Source organism: Durio zibethinus, chromosome 7, assembly GCF_047325235.1.
Source record: "Durio zibethinus cultivar Kanyao isolate XHJ-2024 chromosome 7, ASM4732523v1, whole genome shotgun sequence".
Taxonomy (NCBI): Eukaryota; Viridiplantae; Streptophyta; class Magnoliopsida; order Malvales; family Malvaceae; genus Durio; species Durio zibethinus.
Genome location: NC_143168.1, coordinates 23,338,140 through 23,356,421, shown reverse-complemented (window position 1 = coordinate 23,356,421; position 18,282 = coordinate 23,338,140). Strand labels below are relative to the sequence as shown.

Genomic DNA, 18,282 nt, shown 5'->3' with positions numbered 1-18,282 from the left:
AAGCCTAGGGTAGAGTTATAGTTTGTAACATCTGTTTGACAACATATATCTGCTCGATCAAAGCCTTGAAATTGCTCCATGGTTAGACCAGCCTATTATAAGGTAGGTAGGTCCAAGTGTTGGGTATTGTGTGTCTCTATTCCGACTAGAAAAGTCATCCTTCCTTCTTTTAAAGTTCTTTTTCCAAGTGGCATTGTTTTATGCTTGGCTAATGAATGGAAAATCTCCTACACGGTGCACCAAATATTTATATCAAGCTCTGATGTAAAAATGTTCCTGAAAGAATAAAAAGTGAGAAAAGAGGGGTCAAATACAAAGGCAGGGAGTGTTCTTCGCATTTGCACTCCAACGTGCAAATTAGAAATCAAAATAAAAAAAGTCAAAAGAAAAGAAAGATAAAAGATTTAAAACAAGATGGAACGTGGGATGACAATAGTGAATGCTTATATGTAGAAATGAGTGGTATAGGGTCAATGAGGGATAATGATGATGTGATTGAATTGAATGTGTCATATCAGGTTAATGCAAATGTTCAAAATGTCCCTATCTATCCGCCAAGCCCCTCATGAAGAAAGTGGCCATTATGTCTTTTGAATCACTATATGCCCCCAACACCAACCATACATTTTATAGTATATTTTTAAGGGTTATATTTTTTTTTGCCCAAATTAGAGTTACATGTTTTGACTATTACAAATATGACACATGCCTGTGCTTGGAAAGTGAGATTTTAAATTTGAATTAATTACATATAATGGAATGCATTTTTCGTGTATGACAAACAGAAGAAAATAATCACAAATATGTAGCAAGAGATATTTATATGTGAATGTGATGATGGTTTGATTTCAAATCAAGAGCAAATCTGACAGACTGGTAGTGCTAATTACATCAATTCTCATGCAAATTAAGATTACATTAATTAAATTCTAAAAAAAATTACATTAACACCAATAATCTATAAAGTCCTTAATTGAAGCCAACAAAACATTGGCACAAAGACTCTAAATCAAACAAAGTAAAAACTAAAAAGCTTCCAGCTAGTGTCACGGATCGAGACTTAAGCTCCGAACCCGCGCGGCTCCGGGACCCGGGCATTCACCCTTCCGGCGTCTCGGATCAGCCTATTCGCCACGGTTCACACCCTTGTGAGGTATTGTCCGTTCTGACCCCCCTGGCCTCACGGTTTTGTCCTGCAAAAGGCGCCTCACAAGGTGGAGATGGTGTGAACCCTTTTATACCCCAGTGACCTTCCTATTATGTTCGATGTGGGATTCAAGACTCTTCCTTAGGTCCATGACACTAGCGCTAGCCTCCATACCCTACAGGCTTTGGTTCAATCATCTGTCATGAGAGCTGCATGCAGTAGTTCAAAACTAAATGAAATGAGTTAGAAAAACAACTGAAAAGTAATTTCCAGCAATGAGCCCAAAAAAATTCTAAAGTTCGAATGAATCTTGTGGGAATGGATGGATTGAAGTCTCACCTGCCGCTTCTGAATTCTCACCAAAGCATCCACTTCATAATTTACCTGTGACTAAAAATACGAATCATTAAAATTTGCAAATGTTGTATACATAATACATGCATAGAGAGGGACTTATATGGCCAATTTTAACTAGCAGAGGTAAAAGATAAAGAAATTAATAAGTACCACAAACCATACCTGCTAATCTTCTGATCTTCAATATGAACCTCTTGGATGTGTGCTATCTTGGACCAACCAGCACCCACTTCGGGTCGATATTTTTCACTCAATTTAGGACATTCTTGAATCTGTAGTTGTGTAAGCGAGGTGAGGCGATCCACGCCATCCGGAAGAGAGGATAATTTTGGGCAGTCAAGAATCTCAAGTCTTTGAAGTGATGACAGATTTTGTAGCCATTCCGGTAGTACCTCAAACTTGGGACAATGGTGAATTTTTATGAGTTGCAAAGCGCTAGCAGATCTATCAAGAAGCAATCGCGGTAGGTCCTCCAACTGTGGTGCACCCCGTATTTCTAATTGCTTAAGGCACAAGTGAATGTCTCTGTCTTCTCTTTCTTCCAGTTCCATGCGTAAATTGATTATTGGGCATTCAATTATATCAATACACTCCAGCTTGGTTAGAAATTTCAGAATTCGTGGTAGTGAGACTAGCTTAGGGCAACATCTCATGGTCAATGTTCGAAGTGATGTCAGGTGTTGCATCCCTTCAAACAAATATTCCAGCGACTCGCATCTGTAGCAGTACAAGACCTGAAGAGAACTCCAACATCCTGGTCGAATCTCCCTTATATGCGTAGTATCCCCTGTTAGCTCTAAGAATCTGAGATTGATCAAGCTTTGCAAATTGCGAGGCAGTTGCAATTGGCAATCAATATCCAACAATCTTAATGTCAACAAGCTTTGAAGCTTATAGATAGAACGAGGAAGCTTCCTCATTCTATAACACCTGGATAAGTCAAGATATCTTAAATGCTTCAAGATGCCAACGGAATTGGGCAATACTTCCAAAAATGAATAGAAGAGATCAAGTAGCCGCAGGAACCTGAAATTCAAGAAAGAAGCATTTACAAAATGTTCCTCAATTATCCTATTTGCTCCTGAAGAAGCCAGGATCAGTAATATCCGCACACCTTTTAAATTCTTCAAAAATGATTGTGGAGCTCTCAATGGATTATCATCCGAAAATGACAGATGTTGAATATTTTCAACAGTATTTATTGTATGAGAATAAATTGTTAAGCAGTCATCTTGAGACACATTTGTCAAGAGATCATGCATTAGGTCATGGATTTTAAATCTGTAAAATCCTATATACATTTTAGAAAAAGATGAGTTGAGAGATAAAGATTATTCGATTTAAATAAAATAATATATATATATATATATATGAATTAAAAGATTTAGATAAAGTTAATCTTCGTAATTTTTAAATTTTAAAAATTGATTAGATAGGATTATTTGAAAAATAATGTAAATTTAATAATTATATATAAGATCCTATGTGTAAAAATATAATCCACATAAGTGTCTATTTGGTCAAATATGCATTTATCCTGTAAAAGTTTGGATTAAACTCAACTCTATATAAATTAGTTAATATTAATTGGATTGAAATTAATAATTATTAATTAATAAAATTTTAATTTTTTTGTTTTTTAATAAACTCCATATACCAAATTTTTTTGGCACCACTACAATTATACCCTACACCCATCCCTCACCATGTCCTACCCTCCACCCCTTTGATCGCCTAACCCTATCACTACCAGATGTAGACACCTTATTTTATCCGAAATCTTTCAATTGAGACTAATTTAAGCTCGATCATAGGGATTTTTATTCATTTTTATTTTAGATTTTTTATTTCGTATTTATCATTTTTTATTTTTATTTTATGGTCTATCTATTGTTTATTTTCTTTTTCTTTCTCTATTATCAGGTTAATTTTTTTTTTTAAAAAAAAAGCTGAAAGAATGAGATTAAGCTTGGTGATGATTGTTATAAAAAAATATTAGAGATGCTAATCTTTAGCTTTGGATGATAATCAAAATTAAACTTAAACACAATCACTTGGTTTTATATATCATTACAATTCGCAGCAATAGAAAAAAAAAAAGGGGAGAAAACAGAAATAAAACAAAAGGGGAAGCCCCCATCGCCACCAAGCCCTCGAGGCTTCCCCTTGGTGGGAAACCTTTCCTTCATTGACCTTGACCTTCACTCTTACTTTACTATACTAGCTCATACTTACGGGCTAGTTGTGAAACTCCAACTTGGGAGCAGGATTGGTATCCTGGTGATCTCCCCATCCATGACCCGAGAAGTGCTTAAAGACCAAGATTTGTCCAATCTAATGGAATTGCTCCAGGTTTGAGGGGAAGGGGACCTTCTTGGAGATCTGAAATGTCTGATGATTGGGATTTTCTCGCATTTGGTGCTTCTAGAAATGGGTAAGTTACTTTAAGAAGAGCTCCAGCTAACAGCAACCTGGATGATGGGTCACCCGAATTTCCAACTGCAATACCTGGACCAGGTTCTGGAGAACATGTTGGAAAATGCACTCCACTTTGTTACGTCGAGGTAGGATCGAAACGCTGCCTCATTGCTGTGCAAGTCGTGGTATAAAGTCGAGTCACTGACGCGAGGTGCAATCTGGTGCAGCAACGTGTATGGCTAAGATGGTGGAATGTGCAACTGATCCTCCTTTGGCTGCTTTTCAGAAGCTGTGTCCAAATATCTGCAAGCTGTTGAATAATCAAAATTTTATGGCTAAGGCTTACCTTTTGCCGGTAGTGGCGAGTTTGTCACAGGTGGGAGCAATTGCACCTCAGAGCTTAGAATCCTTGCTACAAAGCATCCATGAATGCCTTGGGAGCACAGATTGGGTGACGCGAAAGATAGCAACTGATGTCATAGATGCAATTACAGTCTACTCAGCTGCAGCAACAATTGGGTTTGCAGCAGCAGCCCAATCAATTACACCAAAATATGCAGCCAAGGATTCACGCATCAGGTCAACTATCATGTTCCTTGCTTCAATCATAAAATTTGATAGATCAGCAAAAACAATTATATCAATCGCGCAGACCTGTTTTAGAGACATCATCAAATTCCACAGCTAAATCAGGACATGCAAATGGAAATGATTGGCAAGAAGAGGTCTATCAGAAAATCAAGGCCATGAAAGAGACATACTTTTTTGAATTAAATGAGACGTACCAAAAAATTGTTGCCAAGTTACGGTAACATGATTCTCTTCCACAGCAGCCAAAGTCAGAGCAGCTTGAAAAGTTGAAAATGTTTAAGATCATGTTAAAGCACATTATATCTTTCTTATCAGTTCCCAAAGCCAGTATCGCACCCACTTTCAAGGATAAGTTGAGTTTGTATGAGAAGCAGATAGTAAATTTTTTAAATACCAATAGGCCAAGGAAGACAGTCTCAGCACTGCAGCAAGGACGGCTTTCTCCACCTCATATGCATTCCATGCCGTAGCCACAACCTCAAATTAATCAGACATAGTCTCATGATAATCAAATGAACCTTCAGTTGCAGTCAATGAATTTACAAGGTTTTGTTCCAATAATGCAGCCGAACAACATGACATGTTTGCAGCATAATTTTGTGTCTTCCTTAGCTGGGGTTGAACAGCGTAGCAGACCATGTTAAATTCACTGCAGCCCAGTTCTAATTTGGATACAGGACAAGGTAATGCCTTAGGCTCAATGCAGCAGGCTGCTGCAAGACCTTTATAATAGAATCCTGTGAGTACCTCCCAACAGACAAATATTAATAGTTTATCTTCACAAAGTGGGTTAAGTGTCCTGTCGCAAAATATGAATCCTTTTCAGTCAAATTCCAACATGCTTCAGCACCAGCATATGAAACAACAGCAGGAACAGCAAATGCTGTAGTCACAAATGTAGAAACAATAATTTCAACTGCTTCAAATGCAGCAGAAGCTGCAGCTACTGCAACAACTACAGCAACATGCAGTAGACCATCGTGTAGAGTCACCAGCTGGTTGGAAAAAACAAGGAAAAAAGTGCCCTGACTGCAAGTCTAAGAAAAAGAGAAGCAAACGAGAAAGAAAAAAAACAAACAGTTTAAAAAAAGTTGAAAGTATCAATTTCTCTTGAAAAATTTTTTCAAATGCTTTAAGGAAAAGTTGAAAGTATCAATTTTTCTTAAAAATAAGTTTTCAAAAAAGGTTTTTTTTGAATTGAAAGTATCAATTTTTTTTGAAATTAAAGTTTCTAAAAAATATTTTCGAGGAAAAGTTGAAAGTATTAATTTTTCTCGAAATTAAAGTTTCTAAAAAATATTTTGGGAAAAAGTTGAAAGTATCAATTTTCTTTAAAATTAAAGTTACTAAAAAATATTTTGGAAAAAAGTTGAAAGTATCAATTTTCCCTATACAAAAGCAATCATTCTTCTTTTTTTTTTTTTTTTTTTTGAATTTTTTTAATGTTAAATAATCCGACGATGGAGCCTCTACAAGTGAAACAATAGTTTTCTTGTATACTCTTGAGGTGAGGAAAATTTTTCAATTTTCTACTAAACATATTAAAGTCAATTGAGAAAATTTTAAATAATTAATTACTTGGTAAATTTTTAAGGCTTATTGGATAATACAAAATTAAGCTAGTACCATCTTTCAATGGGCGTTGTGGGGATGCTATAACCTTTCTGACACGTAATCGAATTCTTGAACCCTATTCTGGTTAGTAGACCTGAACCTATTCTCTTAGGGACCCTTAAACTTAGGTGTTTCTTGAAAAGATAGATTCCTTAGGTGACCAATCTCACCTAGATAAAAAAGATTGGTGGTGACTCCTAAAGTCAATGTCTAGCGATAGATCCCTGGATCTAGACGTTATGACAGCTTGGTGACTCCACTGGGGAAGTCCGAGAGTCAAGCCAGCAAATAAATTTGTGTTATCCAAAAGCCTAATAAAATTAAACCTTTTGTATAGATTTTTTATTCATTCATGTTTATTTACTTTATTAATTATGTCATTCATATGCATATGCATAACATGAGCTCTATACCTGAGCTCCGTCCCTCTAGGAGGGAGTAAAATACCTATTGCTTTCATGAGGTTTAATGCCTCTGCAGTGGCTAGCAAAATACTCCCATTTAAATTGAACATTTTTCGCTTGTAGCCTGTAATGGGTGAGGATTAGGGTACCTTACTAGTCTGTGATGGACAATGATGTAAGAAGCAATTTGGAAACCTTTAGACTTTAACCTTGAATCATATCTAGTGAACCTTAGAAGTGCCTAAACCTAAGATAGAGCCCTTTCTACCTAATGATAGGTATATCCTGAAACTAGGACATAAGAAGAATATTTATCTAATCATTTTGATTGTCTGACTTTGTGCATCATTTTCATTATCATATGTAACATTATGCATCGGCATCACTTTCAGTTCATCTATGAAACTAACTATGTTGTTTGTCAGATTTTATGCATCTGTATTATTTTCATGATCATATTTTAACACAATCATTTGTATCCATTTCATATTAGATTTCATCCATAAAAATGTATATTTCATTCATGCATCAACGTATCATACATAAAGCATAGCATAGCATTTTTAATCATAATTGTGGTGCTAAAGGTTCAAGGATAGCTCCACCAAGTAACCCCACTCACCATTACAATACAAGAGCTTAAGCCAGACTAATGGAACAAGAAAATTTCAATCGTCTCGAGAGAATAGAGAAAGCTCAGGAGAAGCTAGAAGGAAGTTGAATAAGATTTTAGAGGCTTTGAACAAGTTAAACAAGGGGAAAGCAATAGAGGAGCATGCTAGCCAACAAGATCATCCCCCAAGTTATACCGAGAGCTCTATAATAGCCACTTGATTGCCCCCAAGCCGTGTGGACTCGCTCAAACCACTATAGAATTGTTGGCCATTTCACTGAAAATTACACTACTCTAAAGCATAAGGTATAACGGTTAATCAAAGATGGAATGATAAGTTTTGATCAAGGAAGAGCAACAACATCTAATGTTAATGGTAATCCATTGCCTAATCACAATGTCAATGCTCTGAATGAGAATCAAGAATATGTTAATTCAAAAAGGCCTGAAGAGTCGCAATGAATCAATGGGGCGAGATAAAAATACTTCACTTGATTGCACAGGGGCATGATTTTAAAGAAAGATGTTAAAACTGGTTGAGTGCTACTTGTCGTTCTATGAGTTCTTTTAAAGTAATGTTAAGATTTTCTTATTTTTGCAATATGATTTCACTTATTATCATTTTAATAAAGGCAAGTTAATGCATTTCATTACATCTCTTTCACTCAACCATTATTCCATGCTCTATTACCTTTCATAACTTTACATTCCCATTCTCAAATTTTAGATGATGAATATTTAGACAATGATAACAATAATTCTGGAATTTAATTTTGAGAACTCATCCACATTAATATGAGGAGACGATTTGAGCAACAAAAAGTAAGCTGTTACTATATGTGAAATAGATATGTCTTGAAGATGTACGATCTTTTATACAGGTTCATGAGCTTTGTTCAATAGATGATGTTAAAGAAAAGTATTCACAATTGAGATGAAAAATTGTCATCTTTCTTTTACCACTCGAAAAACACTCATTGTTACCCCTTTTGAGCTTATTATGATTTTTTTTTCTAAAAAACCCTAACCAAGGATCACCCTCTACACTGGAGGGTAATTTTTGAAAAAAAAATATCACAAAAGGTCTCAAAGATGGAAAGAAAAAGAAAAGCAAAAGAAAAAATAAATGCCACACATGATTTGGGGCAAAGTAATGAGAATCCTTGGTGTGAGGAAAGAAAAAATAATGAAATGATGTGGGGACAAAATGCCAAGTTGTATCAAATGATCCTTTGGTCTTGAACCTTTTTAATACATGTTTTGAGCCTATTATATCTATTTTTTTATGACTCCTCACCTTGACCTACATTACAACCTTGAAAAGTTTATTTGAATCAAGTGTGAATGCTCAACTTGAATGATCATATGTTAAATGAAGGCATGCTCATGATGAAACAATGGGATAATGCTACATTGCTCTAAAGTTTGATGAAAAATGAGAAAAATGAAAAGAAGATGATGAAAAATGAAAAAATGAAAAAAATGGAGAAAAAAATAGAAAAAAAGAAAAAATGAGAAAATGGAAAAAAAAGATTCAAATTGAAAACTTGAAAAGGTGATTTGGGTAGAAAAAGATCTAGGTCAAATGATTCACATGGATGAAAGATCAAAGGCATCTGAAGATCCCTCAAAAACTAGGGCAAAGTTCACAAAGCTCAAAATGACTTCAACAGTAAATGTAATGAGTTTTTGAAAAAGAATCTTAGATTAATGTTGAGAATTGTCTGAATCTTCATCGTTTGGACATACCATTCATCCCAATGACATGTATCCAATTTATTTCCTTTTTCATTTGTTTTGTACCAAAATAGATCTTCATTGATTATCTTTACCATAATTCACCTTGTGTTATCTTATTGTTACATCCCTAGAATAAATCAAAAAAATGTATGAGTACATTATAATTGTCAAAAATTGAAATGATGATGAATGAATAACAATGTGCATAAAAAAATCTTGCATTCCTTTAAAGAGAAATCTAAGATGATAGTGGTAACAAAATGAAAAAATGGTAGAAACATAAAAGAAATGATTTGGAAGGATATATGATGTGACCAAATGGAGAATATGATGATGGATTGGACAATAAAATGAAGATGGGGTAAATCTTGAAAAGTGGTATAACCAAGTGATGAGTACAAGGATGAATTTGTCGATATGACTTGCAAGTTATGATTGAATGATGAAGATAATCAATGGATAAAGTTTATTTTGGAATGGTTAATGCTAAGACACCTATGAGTAATGACTCAGTGATGGTGGATGAAACTTGTTCTGAAATTTGTTAGTGTTGAGAAGTCCATGAATGGTGGTCAAGTGATGATCGATTGATGAAACTTGTTCCAAAGTATTGAGAAACTTATTAAGGAAGACATGTGAAATGATAGAGTTTTGAGAGCCATATTACCATAATTATTTAGAATTTTGTGACATAGACGTTTGCATTACATGCATCATGGTGGCATCATTGCTTGAATAGTACATGCACATAATTTGATGAATTAAACTTTGTTTGGACATGCATGGCACTATGAGAATATAGGTTGCCGTATTTGCATCATTAAGAAGGCATTTGCATCTTTGGTCATAACATTCATTCATGCAAATTTTTGAGTCACTTGAAAAAGAAATTATAAATATTTTAATGAAAATTTTTGAGAACTCAAATGAGAATCTTTAAGTTTCAAAATGAGAATCTTTGAGGAGTGAAACCCTAAAGTTCGTCGAATGTGAATCTTCGAACTAGAATAAAAAGTTTTAAACTTTTGGATGTGAATCGCTAAAATACAAAGCTTCAACTTTTTGGATATGAATCTCTAAATTTTTAAATGAGAACCTTTGAACTTAGATGTGAAACTCTAAGTTTTATTGCTGAGCCTTTGAACTCAAATGAGAAGTTTTAAATTTTTGGATGTGAATCCCAAGCTTACCAAATGCGAACCTTTAAAAAGCCTTAAACTTTTGGATGTGAGCCTTCAAAATTCAAATGAGGATTTTTTATGCGAGTCTTGCAAGTTGCAAATGCAAATCTTGAGATCTTGTAAATTTGAATGAAACTGAAATTTTGAGAATCAAATTTCAGTAAATTCTTACGAAGTTGGATGTCGAGCCTCAAGTGAAATGAGCATTTTCGAAAAAAAAATCATTTGGATTTCGGACAAAATTATATCTTGTCTTTACCCTATTACTGATTACCAGCAATGTGCAAAGAAGGGCAGCTGTGGATATCAATTTGTCCAGAAATATAAAATATGAAATATAAATACAAAATACGAAATACAATAAAAAAAATACCAAAAAAATGGAACAAAAAATAGAAAAAAATCGATGATGGCAGTAGTGCCTTCCCCGGCACCACTACCACCATGCCGTACCTCCACCCCTCTGATCACCTAACCCTATCACTGTCGGATGTTACTAAAAAAATAAAAGAGACATGGGGCTCGTGCTTACACCCCATACCAAGCCCCATGCCCTTCTCTTAAGCACACACACGATCAGAGCTTTATAAATAGAGCTCCTAGCCAAACCAAAAGGGAGGACAGACAAAGAAGGAGGAAGATTCTGCCAAAACAAAAACAATCAAAAAAATCAAACAGTCATCCCTGTAGGGAGAAACCCAGTGCCGAGCTTCCTGCACGAAAAAGAAAAAAAAAGGGTCAGTTTAAAAAAAAGATCAGAATACAAAAAAAAATAATCTCACGAAACTTTGAAAGCAGATATAGGGAAGTAGGGAACCTTTTTTGGTTGAAAATAGGTCGGATCTGCGTTCAAGGGGTCGAGAGGAGTTTATGAGAGTTTTTTAAAATTTTTCAGCACCGTCGACGGTGGTCGAAGTTCGTCGCCGGCAAGGACTGCGATGGTCGTGGCGACAGACGGCCATCGACCCAAGTAGGCTGAAAAAAAAGAGAGAAAAAAAATCAGGTGTTTTTTTTTTTTGGAGAAGAAAGCAAAAATGACTAAAAAAAAATTGAACCATTATATATAAACGATGAAAACTAAAACGATGTTGTTTCAATAAACGCTCAAAACGACGTTGTTTTAAGCACCCAGGATCTGTGCGTCAACCCGTGACCCGACCCGGGGTCCGTGCACCCGACCTGCGACTAGCTTTCTTCATCAGCCTCTGACCGATCTGACTAGATCGGAGCCGAACCATTGAACCCAAACCGAATCGGTACTGAACCACTGAGCCACCCAGATCGTGCCCAGCCCCAAGCCAAACGGTCGGACCGAATTGTTGAATCGAACCGCGCGTTGACCAGACCGTTGATCGGTCCGGTTCAAGTAAAAAAATTTTTTTTTTGAATTTTTTTTATTTTTTATATATTATTTTATTAATATTTATGCATATTAAAATATTTATATTTGTTAGATTAAATGATGAAATATGTGGTTAAATTTTTTTTTATAATTTTGTTAATTTAAAAAAAAAAACTTTAAAAAATAAAATAAAATAAAAATAAATTTAATAATAATAATAAAATAATAAAAAATGAGAGAAAAGGAAATTTTTATCCGACGATGAGATTCAAAGGTATTTCGAGTAGTGATGCCTAAGAAATCTCTAGGTGAGAAGATTTTTTAAAAAAATATTACCAGTATATTGGAGTATTTATAAAAAAAATTTCAATAAAAATAAAAATTGTTCTTTTTTGCTTATAAAATAATAATAAATAAAAATTGATTAATATATTAAAAATATAAATAATAAAAATGAGAAGAAAAAAATTTTATCCTATGATAAAATTTTAAAAGTATTTCGAGTAGAGATGTTTTAAGAAATCTTTAGGTGAGAAAATTTTTTGTAAAATATTACCAGTGTATTGAAATATTTATAAAAAATCTTCAATATAATTAAATTCTTTTTTCTTCAAAATTTCAATTTTAAATAAGAATATTAATAAAATAATTAATAAAATTTCTAACAAAGAAAAATAAAATGTGTGCATCAACATGGTAATATTTTGCATTGCATGCATGATATTTTTTACGAAAAGTAAATTTAAGCCTCCGAGGATGAGATTCTAAGGTATTCCGAGAAACGATGCCTAAGAAATCTCTAGGTGAGAAAATGTTCTTCTAATGTTACCTACATATTGAAATATTTTAAGAATTATTTCAATAAAAAAATTTTAATTTATTTTTCTCGAGAATAAATTTTTTTCTAATAAATTACAAATCAAGAAAATTATTTTTCGAACACCGAAAATTGGACTATTTCTCGAGAATAAATTACAAAAGCAAAGTTGGAATACTTAACAGTAAATTTTTTAAATGCTACTTCATAAAAAGTGATATAATTCAAGATCAAATTGCATTCTAACTCTTATTATTATTTTTAAAGCTCAATTGGTGCTTTTACTATCTATCTTTTATTTTTAATTTTTAATTTTTTCGTTATATTATTTATTCTTTTGAAGCGCAACATTTTGGTAATAATCAGTGACCAATTAGGGGTAATTTTTTTTTGTTATCTCTGTTTACTGTATTTTTTCGTAAAATTTATTTAATTAAAAAACCTCCAAAAAAACAAAAGATAAAAAAATAAATGCCAATGACACATGACGTCATTCTTTAATTGGCCTCCTTTTTTCATAAAATTTTTTCAATTAAAAAAAATATAAAAACAAAAAAGGTCGATAAAAGTAAAAACGAGAAAATACAAAAAATGAGAAAAATAAAAAAAGAGCCCACTGATGGTGCTACATTAACATCTTATATTGAAATTAAACTATTAATTTTTTAAATTAAGGTAAAAAATAGCTTTATTAACACAATAAATATATATATATAAATAAATAAATAAATATATATCTTGAAATACATTAAGACAAAATATATTAAATACGCTTCTGACCTAATTTTTTGTTATATTCAATTCATTTCAGGTCAATTTCAATATAAAAATTATCTCTTATTATATTAAAATCGATCAAAATTTGTTGAATATGAATTATTTTGTAATCTTTATCAAATGATATATTTTAATTTATTATAAAATTCATTCAATTAAAAATATATACAATAAAAAAAATCAAATGAGGTGCGAAGTCACGCTTTGTTGTACCTTCTGTCAATTGGTTGTTTCTTGAAGGTTATTGCTTGTAGTTCGTGTTGTAATTGGAAGAATGCTTTTTCAGGTTGAGACTGTGATAGGACACGAGGAAGAGTTTGGAATTACTGTGGAAGAGGACAATGTCCAAAACATCGCAACTGTTCAAGACGAAGCAGATCTTATTGAGAAACTTTGCAGCAAGAAAGGTGCCTAGAAACAAGGACCGAAGTTGGAGGCTCATTTGCCATTACCCATATAGATGTCACTTACCAGCCTGTTATATCTATTGTATTTGCCAATCTTGTTGTGAACGCTTTATTTGTTCAATCTAGAAAAACTCGAAGTTGTTGGGCTTTCTAGTTATTGAGGATTTATTTTTTTATGTTGTAAGTCAAGTAAATACTATTTGATTTGTTTGTGTCGCTCTTTTTACATTGGTACTTGCCTACTTGGTAGTGTATGATTTTTTGTTTTAATAAGCTGCCCATACATTTTTAGGAAATAGGTAATGTAGGTTTTAGTCTTGGAAGTTGGGGTTTAAAAATGTAATAGATTGAATTCGAATGAATATTACATTAAGTTTGAGTTTGATTTTAAATTTGATATTCGATATTTAATTCAAATTCAATCAAATTTATTATTTTATTTCAAATTCAATTTAAGATAAAAATTAAATTATTTGAGTTCATTCAATTAGACTCGATTAACATGTAAAAATAAAGTTTTATTTTTATATTTGATAAAAAATCGATTATTTATACACAAGTTCAAATTTAAAATATTTTATTAATTAAAATAATAAAAATACATTAAAATATAAAAATTCGATTAAAATTATGAACTATTTAAATTGGGTATAAAAATATTCGAACTCATCTTAATTGATAAGTTGACTACTCAAGCTCGAGCTCGATTTGATAATAACAAAATTGAGTTCAAATTTTATTTGAATCAAATCTAAATAATTTACGAATATTAATATATTATTTACATTCCTAATAATTTTATAAAAAGGTAACTCCTAAACAAAAACCTCAACATTCAGGTCAAGGTCTTGAATGACTTGGGTCGAATCTCATTGGGATGAGATAGTCTGAAATCTTACATTAGACGACGTGGGTCGAAATCTCATTTGTTGAATAAGAAATGGCACTTCATGTTGAATGCCTGATGTTCCCCTTTCAAGCAAGAAAATTTCTTTTGTCCCTAAAGAGTCACCCAACAGTTAGGAGATGATAGTTTCATTCCAAAGGATCAAATCGCAAAGAGATAGAACACAAACAAATAGCTAAAGCGCAAGTACTAAGCAAACAGATAAACAGGTCTGGTTCAAGTCACATGATCATCAAAGAAAGTAAAAGCTTTGAACGGACGGCGCCCTGCAGGGTTTGGCTGAATTTTCCCACACCATAAGAGCTGCTTGCAGAGGTTTGATTTGAAGCCAAATGAGTTGATCCTAAAATACAACTGAAAGTAAGTTCCTAGGTAGGCAGGCATGCACCTAAGGATCTAAGTTTGATAGTAACTAAAACGAGGAACACAAGACAATATTTTAATTCCATACTTCTTATAGAAGGCCCACAGGCTATGACTATTTCCATCACTAAGCTATCGTTAATTAGAACCTTTTAAAATGGATGATTATAATTTTATTTGCCTTTATGCGTCCAAAAACAAAAGATAATTAGCAAAAAATCTCAATCAAACAGATCCTACAGGAGTAATAGTACGTCAAAAAGTGTAGCAAAAATTGAAGGATTCTCAAGAAATGTGGCTGATAACAAGCTTAACAAATGGAATGAAATCGTCTCACCTGCTTGCTCTTTCATTTTTTACCAAAGCACCGCACCTATTTACCTATGATCACTTCAAAATCAAATGCAAATGTTAGATATTTGAGGAAGATATATGAATTGAGTAGCACATATCATTTAGAGCACTTTTCTTATAATTCTGTATTCTGGAAAATTTAGTATGAAAAAAAATTCTCATAAAGGAAGAAAAAGGAGAGAGAGAGATTGGTAAAGACCTTGAGCGTGGCTTGACGATCTTCTAACGTTCAATATAAACCTCTTGAACGTGTGCAATCTTGGACCAATCAGCACCAACCCCAGCTTGACAATTTTGGCTCAGCGCAGGACATTTTTGAATCTTTACTTGCCTAAGTGCGGTGAGGCGATTCAGTCCTTCGGGAAGAGAGGATAATGCTGGACAATGTACAAGCTCCAACCTCTGAAGTGATGTGAGATTTTGCATCCATTCTGGTAGTACCTTGAAGGTGGGACAATTCCTTACTATCATGGATTTAAAAGTGGTAGCTGATCCTTGAAGAAGCAACCGTGGCAGATCTTCCAACGCTTCTGATCCCGATATTGTTAAAGTTTTAAGCCGCAAGTAAAGGTCTCGGTCTTCTTCTCCTTCTTGTTCCATACACAAATTGATTTTCTGGCAGCCATCAATATTGATTTCCTCTAATTTGGTTAGAAATTTCAGACTTCTTGGCAGTGAAATCAATCTAGAACAGTCTTGGATACCCAATCTTCTAAGTGATGTGAGGTGTTGCATCCCATCAAATATAGATTCTATCATACCACATCCGTACAAGTGCATTAACTAAAGTGAACTCCAAAATCTTGGTTTAATATCCCTTAAAAGCATGGAATCTGTGGTTATCTCTAGAAATCTGAGACTGATCAAGCTTTGCAAACATTCAGGTACTTCAATCAGTGGAACGCCAGCCAACTGTAAAGTCGGCAAGCTCTGAAGTTTACAGATAGAAGTAGGAAGTTTCCTCATTCTTCGACAAAAGCTCAAGTTCAGATATCTTAAATGCTTCAAGGTGCCAACGGAATTGGGCAATACTTCCAAAAATGAATAGGAGAGATCAAGTAGCCGCAGGAACTTGAAATTCAAGATGGAAGCATTTACAAAATGTTCCTCAATTATCCTATTTCTTCCTGAAGAAGGTAGGATCACTAATGTCCGCACACCTTTTAAATTCTTCAAAAATGATTGTGGAGCTCTCAATGGATTATCATCCGACAATGACAGATGTCGAATATGATCAGCAGCATTTATTGTATGGGGATAAATTGTTAAACAGTCATCTTGAGACACATTTGACAAGAGATCATGCATTAGGTCATGGATTTTAAATGTGTAATATGTATATTCATCCTCGACGTCTTGGACAAAACCCCTCGACCATAATTCTTTGAAATATCGTAACCCAACATCTTTCCACTCTTCGTTTTGCTTAGGGCTTTCAAAAAGTCCAATGGCCATCTAGAATTGGACCATATAATCAGTATCATAAATAGTATTCTTTGGAAACAATGACAAATAAATTAGACATCTTTGCAAATGAGATGGCAAATGATTATAACTCAATTTCAGCATAGGTAGGATGTCATTTTCATTTTGATCAAGGTTCCATATGTCGTTATCTTTTATAAATTCCCATTCATGTAGCTCAGTTTTCATGTAGAGTAAGCTCCCTAAAGTTCTCACTGCCAATGGAACCCCTTTGCATTTTTTCACAATTTCATCACCAATTCTCATAAGGTTTGGATATACCTTCTCATCCCCTTCCCTAAATGCCTATTTTACAAACAAAGACAAACAATCTTTGTGACTAAGACCTTTCAAGTTGTACGGAGCAATAGTACCCACAATCGAAGCAACTTTTGAACTCCATGTGGTCACAATGATTTTACTTTGTTGAAAGTTACCCATTGTCATCAGTAAATCCCTCAGTTCCATCCATTTTACATTATCTTCGTTCCATACATCATCTAAAACGAGTAAAATTTTTTTACCATTTAAAAGCATTCGCAACTGAGTTTGCAATGCATTAACTGGTAAGCCATCACATCTTCCCTTCGTAATGGAGTAAGTAATATCACAGAGCAACCTAGCAAGATCAAACTCATCCCACACGCATACCCATATTTTCAAGGGAAAGACCCTAGTGATCCTTTCATCGTTGCACACAAGTTGAGCAAGCATGGTCTTCCCTAAACCCCGATTCCAACTATAGGGATGACGGGAATTTTTTCAGCATCAGTTGGCTTGACTAAAAGATCTATGATGTTTTCTTTGTCTTGATTTCGGCCGATCACATAAGAAGATATCACAAAGGAGTGGGTATCCCTAAGAATAACACGCCGGTTCTGAACTTTCTCTTCAAGTCCAAGATTAAATTTTTTGAAATCACTAGCAATCGTATCTAGCTTTTCGTTGATCTTTTTGATTTTTTGACTCATCCTCAAAGAGAATGCAAATGGAATAGAAAGGGCAGACGATTGATCAACTCCTTTCGCAGCGCTTCACCCCTGACTTCATCAAGCACATCCTCAGCATCATATAAGACGTCTCTAAGCTTCCCCAAACTAAGGCGCAACGTCTCATTCTGGTGCTGCCGTTTTTCGGCATCTAACAGCACAGCTTTGATGTAGGTCACGGTTTCCTGAAGTCTTCTCAAATCACTACTGAGATTCCATAGCGATAGAGTTTCTTTGGCAACCAGGGAGATTATCTTCTCCAAAAGCTGTTCTGCAACGATGGCCAGAAATGATTCCGCCATAATTGAAGTCTGGAGAGGCAATCAAAGGTAAAGGAAAATTGAGTATAGTATTTATGAAGAAGTTTGTTGCAGGGAAATTAAACAAATGAGATTAGAGTAAATATTTTATTATAGCAGCCATGACTTCGGAATTTTTGGTTGGGTGGTTTCTAATCAGTTATATCACCACCAAAAGAAAACAAAAGAAAAAGCTTTAGTCTTGAGAGTTGCGACAAAGAGAAAACAAAAGAAAACGCTTAAGTCTTGGGAGTTGCGACGAATGAACTATAAATTATAATAAAATATTTAATATAATATCTAATTCATGAATATATTATCTAACGAGGTACTCTATTTATTTAGTTCTGTAGATTTGATAGTTTACACGAGAAAGTTTAGTTTTTGAATTATATCGCTTTTAACTACTTTGTACAAATAAAAAAAATCACGGTTAAGTAACTAAATTTTGATTTGTTAAGTATTTTGCAATAGACATTAATTTTATAAACAGTAAGG

At 33.8% G+C, this 18,282-nt stretch overlaps 1 pseudogene; it reads right to left on the bottom strand.

Annotated features, from left to right (window-relative positions):
- Positions 1 to 1,419: 1,419 nt before the first annotated feature.
- LOC149518189 (putative disease resistance protein RGA1) lies at positions 1,420 to 17,787 on the bottom strand (annotated as a pseudogene).
- Positions 17,788 to 18,282: the final 495 nt, after the last annotated feature.